At 32.8% G+C, this 22,534-nt stretch overlaps 1 protein-coding gene across 6 annotated transcripts in view; it reads left to right on the top strand.

Annotated features, from left to right (window-relative positions):
- LOC139513082 (uncharacterized) overlaps positions 1–22,534 on the top strand; it is a 68,562-nt gene that overhangs the window by 38,316 nt on the left and 7,712 nt on the right. For 2 of the 6 annotated variants that reach the window (XM_071301238.1, XM_071301240.1), the window contains one exon: positions 18,208–18,333. The exons of 2 other annotated variants lie outside the window; for them this stretch is intronic. The gene's annotated coding sequence lies outside the window, so the exon portion shown is untranslated. 2 more of the 6 variants (XM_071301242.1, XM_071301244.1) reach the window with 2 other exon arrangements.

Genomic DNA, 22,534 nt, shown 5'->3' on the forward strand with positions numbered 1-22,534 from the left:
TTTATGCCTAAAATATCAAGTTGAGAGGTAAAATTACATTTAAAAAAAAAATTTGGTCATGCATTTTTAGGTAAAGAAGTGTTTTCATCCAGTATGAAAATGTCAAAAATAGTAGGGATGAATTAAGTCAAACTGAATTACAGACCCCTTTAACATGAAATTATCCATATTTTGAGTAAGAGCCAATAGACTTTTCTATGATTTAGATATAATTTGTCCTATAAGTAGCACAGTAGTACAGTAAAAAAAATTAGAGCAGGTGTATTTTTAATTATTTTTTTTTGTCTAAAAGAAATGCACTACAAAATAACCTTTCTTGGGCCTAATTCATTCCCATTCATAAAACTCCCTAATGATAATTTCTGAACAGTTTGTATGTTTTGATGAGTAACAGCTGGACATTTATTCTTTAACATGTTAGCATTAATTATGTAGCAGGTTGTTGTACAACTGCAAATGACTGAGCTGTCTGCAGGACACACGGTGCAGTCATCTACATACAAATTTTCAATTTCATTGATCTCTTTCGGGTTTTTTTTAACTTATTTTTCAACTTGATATGCCAGTTCATGGTTTTTAATACTTTTGATTTAAATGTGTGTACTATGAGAAATCTCCATTAGAGCTTGATTTTCTTGCTCGAGCCGGTACGGCAAAAGCGTGAAAATCAATCGAGATGAGATGACCAATGATAATCTGTTTATCGCTATTTTACCTATGACGACGGTGTTAATTTCCTGACAACAGGCACTTGCATCCTTAGTTTCTAGCGATAATTTTCATATCACTCGACTCCGCTGAGAAAAAAAATTATCAGTCAGCAAGATCAAAGGAAAATTTCGTAAAATAGCGATAATACTAGATACCACTAGCTTTGGAATATAAAATAAAAACAATACTAGGGTAATCTAAAGTTACAAGAATTACAGATTAAAAAAGGTCAATACAACAGCAACACAAACTATCAAGAGCCGACTTGTAAAAAAAAGTTGGGCTGGGCACAAGGTAGTTAAAACTAATACCATGTCTGTCCTAGTAAGAGAATCCTATGCTTGTATCCTAAAAAAAGTTATATGCTCCTGCCCTAGAGAGTGATAATATCCTGTCCTAAAGAGAGGATTATATGCTCCTGCCCTAGAGAGTGATAATATCCTGTTCTAGAGAGAGGATTATATGCTCCTGTCCTAGAGAGAGAGGATTATATTCTCCTATCCTAGAGAGAGGATTATATGCTCCTGTCCTAGAGAGAGAATTATATGATCCTAGAGAGAGGATTATATGCTCCTGTCCTAAAGAGAGAATTATATGCTCCTGTCCTTGAGAGAGGATTATATGCTCCTGTCCTAGAGAGGATTATAATGTCCTGTCCTAGAAAAAGGATTATATGCTCCTGTCCTAGAGAGAGAGGATTATATGCTCCTGTCCTTGAGAGAGGATTATATGCTCCTGTCCTAGAGAGGATTATAATGTCCTGTCCTAGAAAAAGGATTATATGCTCCTGTCCTAGAGAGAGAGGATTATATGCTCCTGTCCTAGAGAAAAAGGATTATATGCTCCTGTCCTAGAGATAGAGAGGATTATATGCTCCTGTCCTAGAGAGAGAGAGGATTATATGCTCCTGTCCTAGAGAGAGAGGATTATATGCTCCTGTCCTAGAGAAAAAGGATTATATGCTCCTGTCCTAGAGATAGAGAGGATTATATGCTCCTGTCCTGGAGAGAGAAAGGATTATATGCTCCTGTCCTAGAGAGAGAGAGGATTATATGCTCCTGTCCTAGAGAGAGAGGATTATATGCTCCTGTCCTAGAGAAAAAGGATTATATGCTCCTGTCCTAGAGATAGAGAGGATTATATGCTCCTGTCCTAGAGATAGAGAGGATTATATGCTCCTGTCCTAGAGAGAGAGAGGATTATATGCTCCTGTCCTAAATTTCCATATACAGTTCAATAAGTAGTGCCAATAAAATAGTATTGAGTTGCAGCCTTCTGGAAATTATATAATTGATGTACAAATTGCTTTAGATATGATTTAATTAATTGTTAATATTTTGAATCAGTCCAGACAGTAGTCAATTAATAAATTTTGGTATTGCAGCACTTTGAAATAATATCATTTATATATTCATACTATAGATATGCAAGATTATTATTTTGAATGAGTTTTTGGAAGGTTGATTGTATTAAAATTGCCTTATAATTGCTCTCATTATTATATGTAAAGTTTGTTATGCCCTATTATTGGGGAATTTAGCATAATTCATAAAAGTTTGATTGAAGAGATAAATTGTACTGCATTACATAACACTTGTTGTGTAAGTTAGGTGTCCCTGAACTACACAATGTGGCTGGGACATGTGAATGCTGTTCCTTTATTTGAAAAGGAAGCTTCAATAGAATTAAAACTAGATGTTCTTTATAACAGCCAGCAGACCAACTATAAACACTACTGTCCCCCTTTTTTAACCTCACAATAAATAGGGTACCTGTCCGACATTTATAGATATATTTCCCCTGCTTTTTGACTTCTTTTGTAATATTATTAAATATCTTATTACAAAAAGCCTTGTAGCGTTTCATCCTATTGAATAGACTGAGATCAAGTTTGAATATATCTTTTGTAGAAGAATTTCAATGGCATATAATAGGTCCAAGGGCAGTTGTGTAATGAGTTGAAAGACTGCGATATTCGATGCGCAAAAATAAATTCCTATTATTGAAGATGTAAACGCTTGAATGGGCTAAAATTAGAATTTAAATACACTCAAATGTTCTCATGTGGAGATGAATACAATGATTATTTAACATTTATACTAGTGAAAATTTTATCAATACATTACCTGCTTTGGTTTATTGAGTGGTGTTATTTTGATCCATTGAAAAGTATAATTGAGGGGATTGATACCAAAATAAGAAAGGATTAGTTGACTTAGGTCAAACAGAATGACATGTCATCTTGATCAACCGGTAAATATAAGGGGGGAGCATTCCTAATAGTGGCAGTAATGGTGTGGCTGTTTATTTAGGGGGCATCAGTAACTAGAGACAGTACTGATGGTTATAAAATATAAAGATCATTGCTACATGAGTAGCACTAGTATGTTTGTAAATAATGGGGTACAGCTTACAGGGATAGAAGGCTTGTAAGTAGAAAGATCATTGCTACATGGGTAGTACTGGTATGGTTGTAAATAGTCGGGAAAGCTAACAGGGATAGAAGGGTTGTAAATAGTCAGAAGGGTCATTGCTACATGAGTAGCACTGGTATGGTTGTAAATTAAGGGGGTACAGCTTACAGGGATAGAAGGGTTGTAAATAGAAGGATCATTGCTACATGGGTAGCACTGGTATGTTTGTAAATTAAGGGGTACAGCTTACAGGGATAGAAGGGTTGTAAATAGAAGGATCATTGCTACATGAGCAGCACTGGTATGTTTGTAAATAAAGGGGATACAGCTTACAGGGATAGAAGGGTTGTAAATAGAAGAATCATTGCTACATGGGTATTTCTGGTATGTTTGTAAATTAAGGGGGTACAGCTTACAGGGATAGAAGGGTTGTAAATAGAAGGATCATTGCTACATGGGTAGTACTGGTATGTTTGTAAATTAAGGGGGTACAGCTTACAGGGATAGAAGGGTTGTAAATAGAAGGATCATTGCTACATGGGTAGTACTGGTATGTTTGTAAATTAAGGGGGTACAGCTTACAGGGATAGAAGGGTTGTAAATAGAAGGATCATTGCTACATGGGTAGTACTGGTATGTTTGTAAATTAAGGGGGTACAGCTTACAGGGATAGAAGGGTTGTAAATAGAAGGATCATTGCTACATGGGTAGTACTGGTATGTTTGTAAATTAAGGGGGTACAGCTTACAGAGATAGAAGGGTTGTAAATAGAAGGATCATTGCTACATGGGTAGTACTGGTATGTTTGTAAATAAAGGGGGAACAGCTTACAGAGATAGAAGGGTTGTAAATAGAAGGATCATTGCTACATGGGTAGTACTGGTATGTTTGTAAATAAAGGGGGAACAGATTACAGAGATAGAAGGGTTGTAAATAGAAGGGTCATTGCTACATGGGTAGTACTGGTATGTTTGTAAATTAAGGGGGAACAGCTTACAGAGATAGAAGGGTTGTAAATAGAAGGATCATTGCTACATTGGAAGCCCTTGTATGTTAGTGAATTAATAGGGATATATAAGGGACCGAAGAGTCCAGAAGTTACATTTTGTCTCACTTGTAAATTGAAAGATAGGTATGCTTATCCAGTGCATTAACTTTTTGTATAAACCTTTATATTTCTAAAGTCAGAAAAACTTGATGTTTCATATCTAGTATACAGAAAACTTATGTTACAAAGTTGTCAATGATCAATAACCTCATTTTCATGGTTCAGAGACCGTTTTGAAATATTATATACTGGAAAATCAAACTTATTTGTGGGATACAAATTCTGATGGATTACTAGGGTACAAGTAAACCATGATGTTCAATGAAGTACACATTAAATTTTATTTATATGCAAACTTTGGCCAAACCTTTAATTTAGATATCCTCTATAATACCATTTTTTTCTCAATACAGAAAAATTGGTTGGCTTGAAAATACATTTTTTTAATGAATCTACAGGATTTTTTGTCACATGAATTTCTCACATTTTATCAGTGATAACTATTATGAATAGTCTATATTTGGTACATGGGATTCTTGCAAGGTATACATGTCAGTTAGATGTTTTGGGTTCTATCCAATTTGAATAATTTTGTTTCTAGCTCATAATGAAACTGGGATTGTGTGTCTAGTTTAAAACTGTATTCACTTTCCATAACAGCTAAACACTTGCTGAACTTTCCATTGTCGGCATCCTGCAGTTTTTGACATAGTTCTGATCTAATAATTTTATGACAATGACCAACAACAATTGAGACAATAGCTCACAACTACCTTTAATCTAGAGTTAAAAACTGAACTATTAAATGAAGTTCAAGGACATTATTGTCAATCTACGCTAGCGATTCTGTAATTATGTCTATATTTGAAATAATTGGATAAGTCTTTGTTAAATTTCCAGTAATGTCTTGAAAGATTAGACACAAGTTTTATGTAGAAATGAATGAAATATATATATATACGGTTGTTTTCTTCTTTATTGATCTGTGCAACAAAAGTGAATGAAATCAAGGTAATTATTATCCAATGTTAAAGTGTTAAGAATCATAAGGATGTTGTCTTCTTGTTAACATCACTTGTTCTTTGTATGATGATAATGGACGGATGCATCAGATTGATTATCTCACAATCAGTATCAATGGGATGTTATCCATCAACCATACTTTAAAAGGTAATGGAGTTTTTTTTTCAGATAGAAATAACCTTAAGTAGAATTGATTTAGATTTGTGTGTGTGTATATATAGATATAAATGAATGTATGTAAAGAGAGAATCACTTTACAGCAATGGATTACATAATGTACACACTCGTAACATGATCATAAATAGGGAAAACCCAGGCTTTAATACATTATTTTTCAGGCATGCTTGATCATGATATTTTTGGTCCTTCAGTTATTTGTACAGTTTAAAAGCATTTTATTATCATTTGACTGAAATATATAGTGGCAGAACTAATGGTTTGTAACGAGGGCTAATGAAGGGGGTGTGGGGTTAGATTTGATTCAGTATGTTAGTTTGTAAAGAGGGCTTATGAAGGGGGTTGGGGTTTGAATTGATTCAATATATTATGGTTTGTAACGAGGGCTAGTGAGGGGGTGATGTGGGGTTTGATTTGATACAGTATGTTATGGTTTCTGAGGAGAGCTAGTTGGGGGGGGGGGGGGGGTATATGTGGTTTGATTTGATTCAGTATTTTATGGTTTGTAATGAGGGCTAGTGAAGAGGTGATGTTGGGTTTGATTTGATACAGTATGTTATGGTTTCTGAGGAAGGCTAGTTGGGGGGGGGGGGGGGGTATATATGGTTTGATTTGATTCAGTATGTTATGGTTTGTAACGAGGGGTGATGTGGGGTTTGATTTGATACAGTATGTTATGGTTTCTGAGGAGAGCTAGTTGGGGGGGGGGGGGTGTATGTGGTTTGATTTGATTCAGTATGTTGTAGTTTGTAATGAGTGTTAGTGATGTCAGGGGATGTGTGGTTTGATTTGATACAGTATGTTATGATTTATAATGAGGGATAGTGAGAAGGGGGGGGGGTATATGTATATGTGGTTTGATTTGATTCAGTATGTTGAGTGTTAGTGAAGTCAGGGGATGTGTGGTTTGATTTGATACAGTATGTTATGATTTATAATGAGGGCTAGTGAAAGGGGGGAGGGTATATGTGGTTTGATTTAATTCACCATGTTGTAGTTTGTAATGAGTGCTAGTGAGGGGGAATGTGGGGTTCGATTTGATTCAGTATCTTATGGTTTGTAACGAGGGCTAATGAAGGGGGACATGGGGTTTGATTTGATTTAGCCTGTTAGAGAATAATGTTGTAATGGTTGATAATAGGGAGATAGTTATATTGATTTGTAGACTTTTGGGTATCTTAATTTTTAATGTCATTACAGAGCAGTTAATGATATTTGTGATATTTAGGACAGGTTTGACAAGAAAACATATTTGATTTCAGGGGTGATTGACTTTATGATTTCAGACAGGTTTGTTTTGGATACTTGACTTTGACGAAGTATGAAATAATTAAAAATAATTTGTTGTTACAGTTTCAGTGACCCATTAAGCTCTTGTTTTTACCATTCATAAAGATTTTATGGTAATGATGTGACAGTGAATGACTTTAAATTAAAACTCAGGAAAAGTCTTGTTCATTACAAGACAAAAATAAACTTTATATATGTCTGAATTGATGCATGCAATACATTCAATAATAACATAAAAACATATATTCAAGGATTTTTGTCTCGCCTTGACAATGTCAAAAAGCGAACCATACATATGCAGTATACGGTGTTGTTAGCGGCAGCAGCAACGTAAACAATATATTGATTAGGTCTAGTTTAACACAAGTTGTGGTGAAACACAAGTGGTAGGTCAATCATATTTGGTATGCAGTTGCATTAGCATTGGCACATCTCATTTCCATAGAGATTATTTGGCCCTGCTCCCTCAGTCATGAAACTTTGAAGCTTTTTGAAACTTTTGAAACTTTGAAACTTTTGCTTATTTTACATGTATTAGTTTGTGATTAGGTTGGTTTATGGGGAACCACCTGTGGTAGGTCAATAAAACATCAATATTTCTTTCGGAAAATAACCCCTAAACAAGATAAACAATAAATTCACTTTATTTGGGCATTGTTGGATAGTTGTCTCTTTACAACCATACCACATCTCCAATTTAATTTACTCCCCCCCCCTTTTTTGGAAAATCAATGCATTTGAATAGGGACATGGTTAAAAAATGCTTCTATTGATGTTTTTATTCCTACAATGGAACATGTTTCCTTCTAAAAATCACTTTTGCATCAATTCCACGTTTGATTTAAGCTGAGAAGTTTAGGATATTTTATTATTACTTTTAAAGACTTTCTGAAACCATGCTAAAAATCTTAAATATTTCATACGTTTTATTTCATTTTACACATTCAGGGGAAACAAAAACATCTGCCATTCTTACATTTTAATATAACCAATAAAAGTCTTTATATATAACACTGCTGTGATGAATTTTCCGACCCTGTACACATATCAGTCTTGATAGGTTTTAAAATGCTCAGTTCTTATTTGTCATATTATTGCAATTAACTCAGGTGAAAACTAGTACAACAGAACTTTGCTCAATGCACTGAGGAGGTGTGAAGGAATAATGAAGGTGTGAAAGTTTAGACAGAGACAAAGAGGTTGTGGGTGGAGGTACAATGAACCCAAACAATGAGATACAAATTAATTGATATATGTTAACTGTATAGCCACCTAGATATAGGTAAACCCCAAACAAAGAAACAATGATAGCATAATGTATCGTTTCTATTCCCCAGTTGTTTTGTTCCGTTTTATTCCGTTTGTGTGTGACTACCAAATGTAATTAACTAGACTCCAAGTTTTCCTGCCAAATGTTGTGTTTCTTTCTTTGTACCCTTCTACCTAAAAACCTGCCATGTTATAGCCAGTAGTGCTAGTTATCCACGGTTTTCAGTGTTCAAATAATGTACAGGAATCTTCTACCTAAAAACCTGCCATGTTATAGCCAGTAGTACTAGTTATCCACGGTTTTCAGTGTTCAAATAATGTGCAGGAATCAGACTTAGGAATCACACCTATTAAGTTTGTAAGTTTGAAAAGATCTTGGCTTGCAGTATCTTTGGAATAAGCAATATTGAAAATTGAACAATATATAAATTAAAAAGTTCTCATGTCTATGTAATGTAACCAATAGGAATAGAGGTAGAATTTCCTGGACTTTCCATGTAATATTCCTGGCCTGAAGAATAAAATAAGGAATTCCCGGTACATAGGATCCTGATTTATTCATTCTGGTTTATTTGGAAATACAATCTTGAGGAGTGTTTTTAGTTCTTTATGAAAGCCATTAAAATTTAACCACATTATATTTGATTTAAGCCTTTTACTGCATGTGGGAGGAAATCAATTAAATTTAAATTTGATATATTGGTATTGCATTAAAAAAAAAATGCATGTTGATTTTATGGAAATTATTAGATCCTGCTGAGTAAGGTAAAGTTCAGTCGAGATTTTTTTTTTAATATTTTGTTCAGCTTTTTATCAATATATCAAGTACCCACCTTCATGTATTATCATCTGAAATAAGAACAATATTCCTCAAACATTATGATGAGGTTTATGGAAATAGTAAATATTATAGATTTTTCAGTATTTTTTTAAATCTTTAAGATCTGCTTGAACTTCACCGGATTATCTAAAGAAAAATAATGTTTGTAGCATTTATACTTCCAAAGATGATCAACTAGAAACAGTAACTTTTAAAACCTGTGTACATTATTTAGTTTTCAAATATCTGTTAATGCTTTAAATATTTCCATTTTACAGCTAATTTCTAAATGCTTGTAGAGTAAAACTTTGGATGGCTTGCATGCTTTGTTTGTACATGTATAAATGTTAGCTCAAGCATTGTAATTATGATTGACATTGTAAACAATATAGGCAGGCATTATTAAACAAGTATATATTATATTTAAATTTGCTTGAAAATTATCTCAATTACAATTGTCAATTTACAAACAAAGCAAGCAAGCTATCTAAAGTCTTATCCTGCATGTAATAGGAAATTAGCTGTAATGAAATGAAAATAAGATTTATACTAGGTCACAGAGTTTATTTTATATGGGGTCAAAATCAGCAAGTGTAATAATGATAACCCTTTTGATATAAGTCATGAATTGGTATTGGTTTTCAGCCTAGTCCAATTCTGAAAAAGCTGTACAAGCCAAGGGACCTTCAATTCAAGTTTCAATTTTTTGTTATTACACCTGACCTAACATATGATTATGTTATGAAGATTGGTCAAATAGTATTTTTTAGAGCTGCATCAACATAATTATTTTTTTCTTTTGAGGCGTTTTTGTCTAATTAATTTCTTCTGAAATTAACAGCAGTGTGATAGTAGCGCACATGCACATCATGTGCATATTAATATTGCTGCCAGAGTTAAATGAAGCATTTAAAGGGCATATTATCAGAAGTTTTTAAAGTGTCTCTGTGGAAAACTTGCATCCATAGGTAAGTCAATTATATTTGGTATGCATTTGTATAAGCATTGGCACATCACATTTCCATGAAGTTTATTTGGCACCACCTCTAAGTGAAGGTCTATTGGCTTGAATATTTTGCATATTTTAAAAGTTTCATATGTAAAAGTTTGTGATATGGTCAGTTCAAGGAAAACAACTAATGATAGGTCAATAATATTTGGTATTAAGTTGTATTAGCATTGGTAAATCTCATTTCTATTGAAATTACATATTAAGCCATTTCAGTCATAGTCAATTGACAGAGAAAAAAAATCCCAAATTAACATATGATCAAAAAAGATAGGAGACAATAACAATCAAAACCTAGGAGTAAATAAAGACTCGCAAAACCTAAAGATATTTACATCAACAGTTATAAATAATAAATAAGAAACAACACAAACTCCACCACAAACCGGGAGTGAAATCAGGTGCTCTTGGAAGGGTAAGCATTTCTTGCACCGTATTCAACACCCGTCGTGTTATTTCTTTGTTCAGTTCGGTAATGATGATGGTTATTATGACTGAGGAAGAATATCAGATATGATTTCTGACACACTGTTGTCATAATGGCCAATCAGCTCATGATGGCGACCGTAAAATTTCTTGAGTGATGACCTTAATTTGATTGATTCATAGCCCTGTCTTAGCAACTTTTGAGAAAGCAGTATTCCTTGGCAACAAAATCAACTTTCTTCAAGCTAGCTCTAGAGTAACGTATCAATTGAGACACATATTCTCCATATGCTGGTGTCTTTGGGAAGTTGCTACACAGAAATGGAAAGTTGACTATAGGAAAATTAAAATCATTGCGTTTGTCATAAATTTTGGTATTTAACCTACTATCAGTAGTCATTTCGAGAAAAAGGTCTAAATATGAAGCAGATTTATCTGTTTCGGTAGTATCTTTAATTTCAAGTTCACTTGGATATATTAAATGTAAGTGATCACTGAAACTATTATTATTAAGAGAAATGTTACTGTTCTAAAAGTGTTTAAGATAATTATAATATCCCATTCCAATGGAGGGGTGTAAACCTTATGTCAGTCTGTCTTTGTTTGTGTTTGTCCATCCCATCATTCTGTTATACTATGGTTGCTTTTTTTCTCAGAAGTACAAATTCGAAATCAACATGCTGAACTGTGTGATGTATTTTCAGAATCATCCAACATCAACTTCCTGTTTAGTTTAAACATATTTTATTTGCTCAAAGCAAAAAGGATCAGACAAAAATAAAACATACTTATAAATAAGTATGAGAAGATGTGGCAATGAGTGCCAATAAGACAACTCTCCATTCAAGTCACAATTTGTAAAAGTAAACCATTATAAGTCAAAAGTCTTCTTCACAATACAATATATGTAACAATACAAATTGGACATAATATAGATTTAAGAAGATGTGGTATGAGTGCCAATGAGACAACTATCCATCCAAAATGTTGACTTGTATTACAGTACATTATTTTCACCAATTTAAAAGTGTACATGCAAAGGTATTGATAAAAGTTTTGAATCTGCCAAAATAATAACCGACAAAATATTTCGTATACCTTATTCAAGAAAAATAGCGAAATTTTACACACGCGAAAATAACCCGCTATACGGTTTTTATCACCTCTCCATAGTTAAATTTCCAATGCTCATTTTAAAAACAAGTCACAATTTGTAAAAATAGACCAATTATGTCAAAGTACAGTATTCAACATGGAGCAAGCATTATATGATATAATCAACATAAATAATACTCACCTATACTGAAAAAAGGAAAGGGAATGAAGAAAGAAAGACCGAGATGATGATCATAATCAACTTCCTGTTAACTCAGCACTGTCATAGTAAATCTTTATCACTTTTTTCACTGGAACCACAAATCAAGTCTTCACATGTTGGGTTAGTGCCTTCAAAGATGTTAAGACTTTCATATTTAGTGGTTGTCTGTGGTTTTATGTCTGTCATATTTGTTTTTCATTAATTGTTTTGTGATAATTTAGGTGTTGAGTTTTTCTCAATTGAATTTTATCATATTTTTCATGCTGGGAACTTTTATAGCTGACTTTACAGTATGGGTTTTCTTATTGATGAAGGCAGTATGGTTGCCTATAATTGCTTACATCCACTTCATTTGAACTTTGGTGGATAGTTTGTTTCATTGGCAATCATGCCACATCTCCTTATTTTTATGTCTTTAATTTGGAATACTTAAAATGGGATTGATCATAAGTGAGCAATCGCTCACATTTCTAACTTGTTATTTATTTAAGTTCTGGGTCTCTCTGTTGCACTAGCTCACAGTTCTTACTTGTTATTTATTTAAGTTCTAGGTCTCTGTGTTGCACTAGCTCACAGTTCTAACTTGTTATTTATTTAAGTTCTAGGTCTCTGTGTTGCACTAGCTCACAGTTCTTACTTGTTATTTATTTAAGTTCTAGGTCTCTGTGTTGCACTAGCTCACAGTTCTTGTTATTTATTTAAGTTCTAGGTCTCTGTGTTGCACTAGCTCACATTTTTATCTTGTTATTTATTTAAGTTCTAGGTCTCTGTGTTGCACTAGCTCACAGTTCTAACTTGTTATTTATTTAAGTTCTAGGTCTCTGTGTTGCACTAGCTCACAGTTCTTACTTGTTATTTATTTAAGTTCTAGGTCTCTGTGTTGCACTAGCTCACAGTTCTTACTTGTTATTTATTTAATTTCTAGGTCTCTGTGTTGCACTAGCTCAGAGTTCTTACTTGTTATTTATTTAAGTTCTAGGTCTCTCTGTTGCACTAGCTCACAGTTCTAACTTGTTATTTATTTAAGTTCTAGGTCTCTGTGTTGCACTAGCTCACAGTTCTTACTTGTTATTTATTAAAGTTCTAGGTCTCTGTGTTGCACTAGCTCACAGTTCTTACTTGTTATTTATTTAAGTTATAGGTCTCTCTGTTGCACTAGCTCACAGTTCTTACTTGTTATTTATTTAAGTTCCAGGTCTCTGTGTTTCACTAGCTCACAGTTCTAACTTGTTATTTTTTTAACTTCTAGGTATCTGTGTTGCACTAGCTCACAGTTCTTACTTGTTATTTATTTAAGTTCTAGGTCTCTGTGTTGCAATATTCATACTCTAATTTCTTTTTTTCTTTTTTATTGATGTTTTATTTACTAGAGCGTAATCACATTTGTAACTGTTGACTTGTAATATTATTTACAAAGCTAAGGATGATATATTTAACTTTTATGACCAAAAAATACAAAAAGTTTAAGTACAAATTACATATTCTGATGGATAAGGATTTTATTGAACTTGTCTAGGATGTTAGTTTTACATTTAATGGAAAGTGAGGTTTACCTTCTTGAATTTCATAGCACAAATGTGGGAGTAAGTTTTAGATTGATGTGGGATGCTTGTTGATTCAAACAAAATTTACATTTATATGTTTTGTAAATGGGTTGTAATGTTTATATCTGATCTTTGCTACTGTGAGCAATGATACTGATTTTTAGTAACACCCTATTATGTACCAACCTAATTGAGGAACCTAAATTTCTCTACTGTTTGATATATTTTTTTTTATAGATTTCTCACATGGAATTTCCTGCCTTATCCTTTCAGAACATTGGTTCCACTTTATTTGTTATATTTTATCACCTCACCATAGTTGAATTTTCAATGCTCGTTTAAATTTAATTTTGTTTTAAACAGTTTTAACTAATTTTGAGGGGATATGTATTGTTGTTGTCAAAGGCACTTACACTATTCATTTCCATTGAGATTGTTTGTCCTGTCCCCTAAGTTATTGTCTATTGACCCTGAAACTTTTAATTTGTTTAAATGAAAAAAAAAGTTTGTGATTATATCAGTTTGTGGGTTAAACCACAAATGGTAGACCAATGATATTTGGTGTGTGGTGGTGTTAGCTTCAGCACATTTCATATCAGTGGAGATTAAGTAGTTTACTTTGACAAAAATAGTGAAGATTTGTTATTTTGCTGTAGAGGAGTTATGGTCTGTGTATGCTTTAATGTTAGCATAAATAAATGTAAGGACAACTAGGTTAACTTGACTTTAATTTGAATTGGAAATTTCCACCTATTTTATTGGCTATTGTCTCTAACAAGAATCTGTAACATCACAAGCCTAACATCACCTACTTATTTAATTTAGTAATTAATTACCTTAAAAAAAATGAATGGAAAAACAAGATATTGTATGAAGAAAAATGCTAGACATGTATATTAAAGGTTAAACATACATCAATTAGCCAGACAAAAATGCATGTTGTGTAGGTAGTGAAGTACAGGTAAATGGCCATGTTATCTAGTCTCTTGACTGATGTAGATGAGGTATGTGCATGGTGTTCAAAAGTTAAGGATAAATATGTCATCTATTGTGGTATGGAATCATTGCAAGGTAAACATGCCTGTTTAAAGGGGCATTAGCTTCTTTTTGGGGTTTTAAGCATTTGTAAAATCAGAATAAAGAAATACTATTTTGCAGTTTAAAACATTGGTTCAATTTCGTCATAATAGACTAAAAAAAAAATTGAGAGAAATACATTAGTCCATTTATACAAAGAGCACACAGAATCAACGGTGTGCAACTTGCCTGTGGGTTTTTTGGACATGTCCCAAAGAAAATTTTGAAAAATAAATGCAAAATCCTGCATTCTGAGAAGGAATAATTGCATGAATTGCAAACAAGATTCAAGATAAATAAAAAACCATGATCAAAAAAATCCTTATGACAATGTATAAGATTGGTAGTTTTAGAGCTGAAAATTGGGGGGAAAGAGCATATTTCTCTCTGGGATTTGGGCCTAAATTCTGACCCTAAATGAGAGTGGTAAAATGCCATAAAGGTGAAAAAATGGAATAGGTGAAATGAGGATTGACCTATATTTGTAACTGATGATATGAATCAAACAGACCTAGAAAAATCTAATTGCATGTGCTTCCTTTCTGTTTCTATTTATGTTTATAATGGGCTATATGACCTTCAGCAGTTTTGAGATGTCATCTCAGTGGATACTTAGATGGTGTCTAGTCTAAAATAAATATGAAATACATCTGTTTTATTATTTTATAAAATAAAATATGAAAGTGTGGGTCAATTGTATGTGTCTCAATAAATCAAGTGACCTTTCAGGACTTTTTGGTAACGTTTACACACTTTGGTTCCTTCCTGGAATCCTTTTGAAATTTTTACACACTTTTGTTAATTCTTGGTATCTTTTTGTAAGGTTTACTTTAAATACACTGTAATAGTTATGCATTGAAAATTATGACAAAGATACATTGAATATCCTCAATAAGTCAGTGAACTAGAGTTGTCCCCTTTGTCCAATTCAGTTGTGTTTGGAACGATAATTCAAATTGATTGATATGTAAAACAAAAAGGTATTTAAATAAATTCTTTCAAGTTCAATGTTATAGTTATTAATTAATTATTTTTACAGAGTGCAGTTAGGTCATTCATTACCCATTGATTAATAATTGGCAATTAAGGAATTTTACTGGACTTCTAAGATAGACAATGTTTACTTTTTGTACAAGAATATTTGTTTTGTACAAATATAGATTGTTTCAGCTTTTTTTCTGCATATTAGACTGCCCAGGACATAAAAGAACAACCATTTTGATGAAAGAAAACATAATGATTTTTATGCCCCCGCTGTAGTGAAGGGTGCCATTAAGTTTTACCCTTGTATATCCGTCCAACAATTGGTTTCTGTTCTCTTACTTTAGTTCACCTCAATTAAATGTTATGAAACTTATATACAATGCATATCTATACTATTAAACGAGAAGATCTCATTTTGTGTGTCGCTTCTCTTCCTTCCACAATAAATCAATCATCATGCCTCTGTGTCCTATAGGTAACATGCATAGTCGCATTTGTCATCCATTCTTATGATTATTCAGATTGAGTTATTTTGGGAGAAAAAAGACAAAAAAGGAGTCCGGATATGATTCGGTCATCGAACTAATTTTTAGTCATAGATAAGACTTCCGGTTTGAAACACTCACAAATACAACCAATCGTATGATAGATAACAAAAAATGAAAAATAAATAAGCCAATCAGAGTGTTCTCATTATCATGGTGTTAAGATCACAAGAACCACAACTATTATACCTCCTTATAGAGGACAATTATTTTTCGCGTTTATCTACATGTACTACTTAAGTATATAGAGACTCTCTGTATTCTGTCAGGGACTTTCTATGTTAGTATAGAAAGTCCTTGATTTTACAAAATCAATGCTGCTGAAGTATCCCATGAGATGACGTATTAGGTCAGGTGATGTCCAACAAAGAAAGTCCCTGATTCTATCTGCTGTTTTCTTTGAAATGTTTACTATTTAAGGGGTCATACCACTTGCATATATATTAAAATAAGTAAAACACGCTCAACTAAACTAAACTAAACATCTAAAACTACTTCAAGCAAAAACTTTAACCTGAAGCGGGACAGACGGACGGACGAACGAACTAACGAACAAACAAACGAACGCACGGATGCACAGACTAGAAAACAATGCCCATAAATGGGGCATACAAATTTATTGTTGAAAGGGAAAATAGTGATTTGGCAAAAATGAAAGTAAGGTAGGGATTAAAGGGAGGCAGGACCTATTTCGGGGTGTCGGGATCGGGTGTATTTAAGCTCGGGATTTGGGGATTGATCCTTACAGGATCCAGGGAAATATATTTCGATTTCGGGATTTCGGGATATGAATTTCTTTAAATTCTGCATCTCAGGATTTCATGGTTTTTAGCCCGGGATTTTGGGATCAGGAACCTCTTAACCTATGTTAATAAGGCTCTCAAAAGAAAAAGCACTGATGGATTGCCTTAGAAACATATTTTATTAGACTAATAATAGTCTATATATAAGCAGTTACATTTATTTCATGTTTGAAACGGTGCAAATTTTTTATTTGATTTTACTTTTACCAAAAGAAGCATTATAGCAAAGGAGAAGAATAATTGTGGTCTGAGGCCAGACACATGAAAATAATTGAATTTAACAGAAAGGAAACAAATATCGGACTTTGAAAAAAGAGAGGGCTTTTGATACCTTTTATGAAATTCTCCATACATAATATCTTTTACAAGTATATGCCTGCGATTTCGCCGGTGTATTCTAGTTACCATGTAACACAGATCAAGTTTGAATATTGGTGGCAGTTGGTTTTTTCTAGAGTTATGCCTAATTAAATGGTAAAATTGCTGATATTTTTGTTTCCGTTCACTAACTTAAGTTAGCTTCAACCAAATCTTATGACACTTATACACAATGCTTTTTACCACAAATCTCAGATGAAGTACACATTTGGGTAGCGTCTCTTATATCGTTCTTCAGTTATGTCCCTTTATACCTTTTCTTGATGTGCAAGCGGAGGGCATCTGTCCCATAGACACATTCCTCATTTAATTTGTTTCAAGAGAAAGGTGAAAATTTACATAAATTGTTTTCTACATGTTTATTTTTCAAACATTAAAGAAAATTAGATAAATTTATGTTTCAACTTTTCAGACAGTGTAATTAATTTTAAATGACACCTTAATGTGCCATTTCCGGTGTATAAATCATAGCAATAATTTAACCTTTTTACATTAAGACTTTACCATCACACAGTTCTATTTTTTTTTCATTAGTAACATTTTCACTCTTCTCTACATGACAATATTAAACATAATCATAGGCTGATCCAGGGCCCCTTTCTTTTGTTTGGACGATCAATGCATTTGAATGGGAGCATATAGTTGGAACCCCCCCCCCCCTTTACTCTGGGTTGGGAACCCCCCTTTTTAAAATGACTGGATCCACCCCTGGTCATAATAGCCCATTTCAGTGTTATATTATTCCAATCATCTGTAACTGAGATTGATCATCTTAGCAAAAATCTAATGGAGTTGAAAAATACTAATGATTGATTTGTTCAATAAATAAATAAATAAATGGAGTGAAAAGAGTTCAAAGGATGAAAAGTACAAAATAGTTGTGTTGTGTCCAATCAAACTTCTCCCCCTAAGAATGATACCATATTCTGAGGTTAAAATTATAAATTTTAATGTCGCAAAAAGTATCACTTGAACGGGACTGACAGACCTGACTAGCAGGGCCATTAATTTTTAACAAACATTTTTCACACCTTGAAAATTATGCCATATACTTCTTGTTAAAAGATGACAAAGTTCAATTTAAACAATATTTCAAAACTATTTCAAAAAGTTGCACATATTTATGTATTTAATTGTAAAAAACAAATCTTTTAAATTGTACAAGAACTAATTTCAGGACTTTTTTTAAACATGTTTTTTAAATTTATAGTGTAATTTTGAAGGTGTTTACCACTTTTGACCTGAGACTGTGTTTATGTGTTAGTTAGTTAATGAGTTAGTCTGATAACAGTTTTATGGGATTTAAACACTATACATCATTTCACCTTTTGTTTTATTAGCTGTCAGTTTGTTTTCTCTTTACTTTTTTAGACATCAAGAATTAACAACTTTACATCAAGTCATGAACGTTGGTACTCCTTATAAAGTACTAAATAGAAATAAAGATGAGACTTTGATTTATTGTGCAGTTCAATGGAATAGTTTGTCATTTGTTTGGTATGTATGAACTAATATGGCTTCAACACAAAGGTCCTGAGAACCAGGCCATATAGTTTTATTCTTATTCGTCATTCCTTCATTCCGTCATTCAACGATGAACAGTTAAACTGACTTTTTTTCTAAACACCTTCAAAAGTAGAGCTTATTTTTAGTATGCGAGTCTTCCATGATGAGTTACAGATAGATTTGGTTCTGCTCTACTGATATTTTCTGACATAATTGACTTTGGACTATGAAAATCTCATGAAGATATCAGCTATGTTATGGTGGGGCTTTAACTTTAAGTTGTACGTCTCATAGTTGGTTTCAACTCTAATTTTAGTTTGTATCAAACAAATGTTATGAAACTTATACACAATGCTTATTGCCACAAAAAACTTTTACAAAAATCTTCTCCTCTGAAATTACTGGGCCAAATTTAACCAAACTTGGCCACAATCATCATTGGGGTATCTAGTTTAAAAATGTGTCCGGTGACCCGGCCAACCAATCAAGATGGCCACCATGGCTAAAAATAGAACATAGGGGTAAAATGCAGTTTTTGGCTTATAACTCAAAAACCAAAGCATTTAGAGCAAATCTGACAGGAAGTAAAATAGTTGATCAGGTCAAGATCTATCTGCCCTGAAATTTTCAGATGAATCGGATAATCGGTTGTTAGGTTGCTGCCCCTGAATTGGTAATTTTGAGGAAATTTTGCTGTTTTTTTGTTATTATCTTGAATATTATTATAGATAGAGATAAACTGTAAACAGCAATAATGTACAGCAAAGTAAGAACTAAAAATAAGTCAGTATGACCAAAATAGTCAATTGACCCCCTAAGGAGTTATTGCCCTTCATAGTCAATTTTTAACAATTTTCTTAAAATTTGAAGATTTTCAATAACATTTTCCACAGAAAGTACTGTTATAGATAGAGATAATTGTAAGCAGCAAGACTGTTTAGTAAAGTAAGATCTACAAACACATCACCATCACCAAAACACAATTTTTCTCATGAATCCATCTGTGTCCATTGTTTAATATTCACATAGACCAAGGTGAGCGACACAGGGTCTTTAGAGCCTCTAGTTCTAAAGGTTTTCACATATTAAGCTGATTTTTGGTATGTGAGTCTACAATTATGAGTAAAGATTGGCTTAACTGCTGTAACACTCCACTGATTTCTGTTATAAATTTGGGGCTTTGGACTTTGAAAATTTACAATGTAAAAGTTGAAAAAAAAAACCAATGATATGGACTGTACTATTATGCATATTTTAGGGGCCAGCTGAAGGACACCTACGGGTGCGGGAATTCTCGCTACATTGAAGACCCATTGGTTGCCTTCGGCTGTTGTTTGCTCTATGGTCGGGTGGTTGTCGCTTTGACATATTCACCATTTCCTTTCTCAATTTTATTTCATTCTCAAATTGTCAATCCTAAAACCTGCTTCAAGGTTTTTTGTGAGTGGGGCCCTTTTGTGTCGATCTGTCATGTATGTAGATTCTTAATTTTTGGTCTCGTTTTCAAATTGGTCAACATAAAGGTCTAAAGGGTCCAAAATTAAACTTACCTTGATTTTAACAAAAATTGAATTCTTGGGTTTCTTTGATATACTGAATCTAAATTTGTACTTAGATTTTTGATTATGGGCCCAGTTTTCAAGTTGGTATAAATCAGGATCCAAAATTATTATATTAACCCTTGTCATGCGGGGGCCGTAATATTACGGCCTTGAAACTTCTCCGGTCTCGTGCGGGGGCTGTAATATTACGGCCTCAATGAAAAATGATGCTTCACATTTTTGGTGTCAGAATTAAGAAGTATAAAAACAAATTACTCCAATTTCAAATACTGTCTTTTGTAGAAAAGAGTTAAATCTTTCATCACGTTACAAATTTTTAATTTGTGTTGACAAATAAATGAAAGAAAGTATTCAGCAATAGCAAGAAATCTTCAATTGCACAGTATTGTGCAATAGCAAGAAATTTTCAATTGCACAGTATTGAGCAATAGTAAGAAATCTGCAATTGCACAGTATTGCGCAATAGCAAGAAATATCTAATTGCACAATAGCAAGAAATTTTCAATTGATTGGAGTTATCTTTCTTTGTCCAGAATAGTAGTTGAATCAACTTAAATCATTGTTTTATACAATATACAATGTATATTCACTTTTACTACCAACTGATAAATTAAAACAATCTTTACCATTCAGTGATAACAAGCACTTTTTTTACATTTCATGATGTATTTAGATGAGTAGTTATTGCTATTTCTTCAATTTTTTTGAGAGGATTAATATTCAACAGCATAGTGAATTGCTCAAAGGCAAAACAAACATTTTAAGTTCATTAGACCCCATTCATTCTCTGTCAGAAACCTATGCTGTGTCAACTATTTAATCACAGTCCAAATTTAGAGCTGAATCCAGCTTGAAAGTTGTGTCCATACTTGCCCCAACCGTTCAGGGTTCAACCTCTGCGGTCGTATAAAGCTGCGCCCTGCGGAGCATCTGGTTTTTAAATTGTTATTTGGATGGAGAGTTGTCTCATTGGCACTCACACCACATCTTCCTATACCTAGATCTTTTTCTGTATTCTGACAGCTGATTGTTTAATTTTATAAAGACACAAAAACATTTTTTCTGCAAAGTAATACCTTTATTTCTATATAATTGGGTCACAAATTATTGGCTGAAAAATTATTAGAAAAAAAATAATTTTGCAGCACTGTCCCCAGGAAATGTGTATTTTCAACCCAACAATTTTATATCCAAGACCATAACAGGAGGGAATGAAGAAAAAATATGTGAAATCAAATTTATAAGTGCTTTTGCACCTACAGATATCATTTCCTAAGAAATTTATGTTATATTATATTTTTAAAAAGGTTCACATCACTGTCATGACTGTAGTTATATAAATCATTTCTTTGACTGAGAATGGCTGTCTTTACTTTTATAAAGTTTCTCAAGACAATAGATTGGTAACAGTAAGAGATAATTTTAGAATGACTGATTTTAATAATAATGAAGACTGTGACTCTGAAAATATGCTCTTTTGTGTCTTCTAGACAGTTCATGGTAAATTTATAAGGATAAACCAGACAAAATGAACCAGTATTGTCTAAACTGATAAAAAAGAAGCTTTTATAAGATGATTTATCAAATGAATAGGTTGTGAAAACAGGGTTTGATAAAAGAGTTGACATGTTTTTTTGTGTCTAAAAAATTTGATGGAAAGTCTTAAGTATGCATGTGAAGAAGTATTACTGATAGTCAATTGGTCTGAGAACACAGTTATTTCATAGTGCATTTCTTTTATACTGTAAATAAAAAAAAATTAAAAATCGCGCCTGCTCTTTGTCAATGGTATTTTAAAAGTGTGGTGTACTACTTTTGGGACAAATTGTATCACAATTATAGAAAACTTCATCATAGTTTTGATTCTGGCAAACATAATTGATACAAACAAACAAATATAGCTAACTGTGTTTCCTCCATAAAATAAAAGTATTGTTATTGTTGTTATTATGTTAAGGTAAGCATAGTGTTGTAACGAACAAACATAGTTTTGTTAAGGGGAATTAAAGTTTTGTTACAGGCAAACATTGTTTTGTTACGCTATACAGACAAACATGGTTTTGATACCCTTTACAGTGTACAGGCTAACATAGTTTTATTATGTTTTAACAGTGTATAGGCAAACATGGTTTTGTTCTGTTTTAACAGTGTATAGGCAAACATGGTTTTGATCTGTTTTAACAGTGTATAGCTATATATAGGCAAACATGGTTTTGATCTGTTTTAACAGTGTATAGCTATATATAGGCAAACATGGTTTTGATCTGTTTTAACAGTGTATAGGCAAACATGGTTTTGTTCTGTTTTAAAAGTGTACAGGCAACACACATTGGTTTGTTCTGTTTTACCAGTGTACAGACAAAAATTGTTATGTTTTAACAGTGTACAGACACACATTGTTTGTTATGTTTTAACAGTGTACAGGCTAACATAGTTTTGTTATGTTTTAACAGTGTACAGGCTAACATAGTTTTGTTATGTTTTAACAGTGTACAGGCTAACATAGTTTTGTTATGTTTTAGCAGTGTACAGGCTAACATAGTTTTGTTATGTTTTAACAGTGTACAGACGAACATAGTTTTGTTATGTTTTAACAGTGTACAGGCTAACATAGTTTTGTTATGTTTTAA

The sequence above is a fragment of the Mytilus edulis genome, chromosome 2 (genome assembly GCF_963676685.1).
Source record: "Mytilus edulis chromosome 2, xbMytEdul2.2, whole genome shotgun sequence".
Taxonomy (NCBI): Eukaryota; Metazoa; Mollusca; class Bivalvia; order Mytilida; family Mytilidae; genus Mytilus; species Mytilus edulis.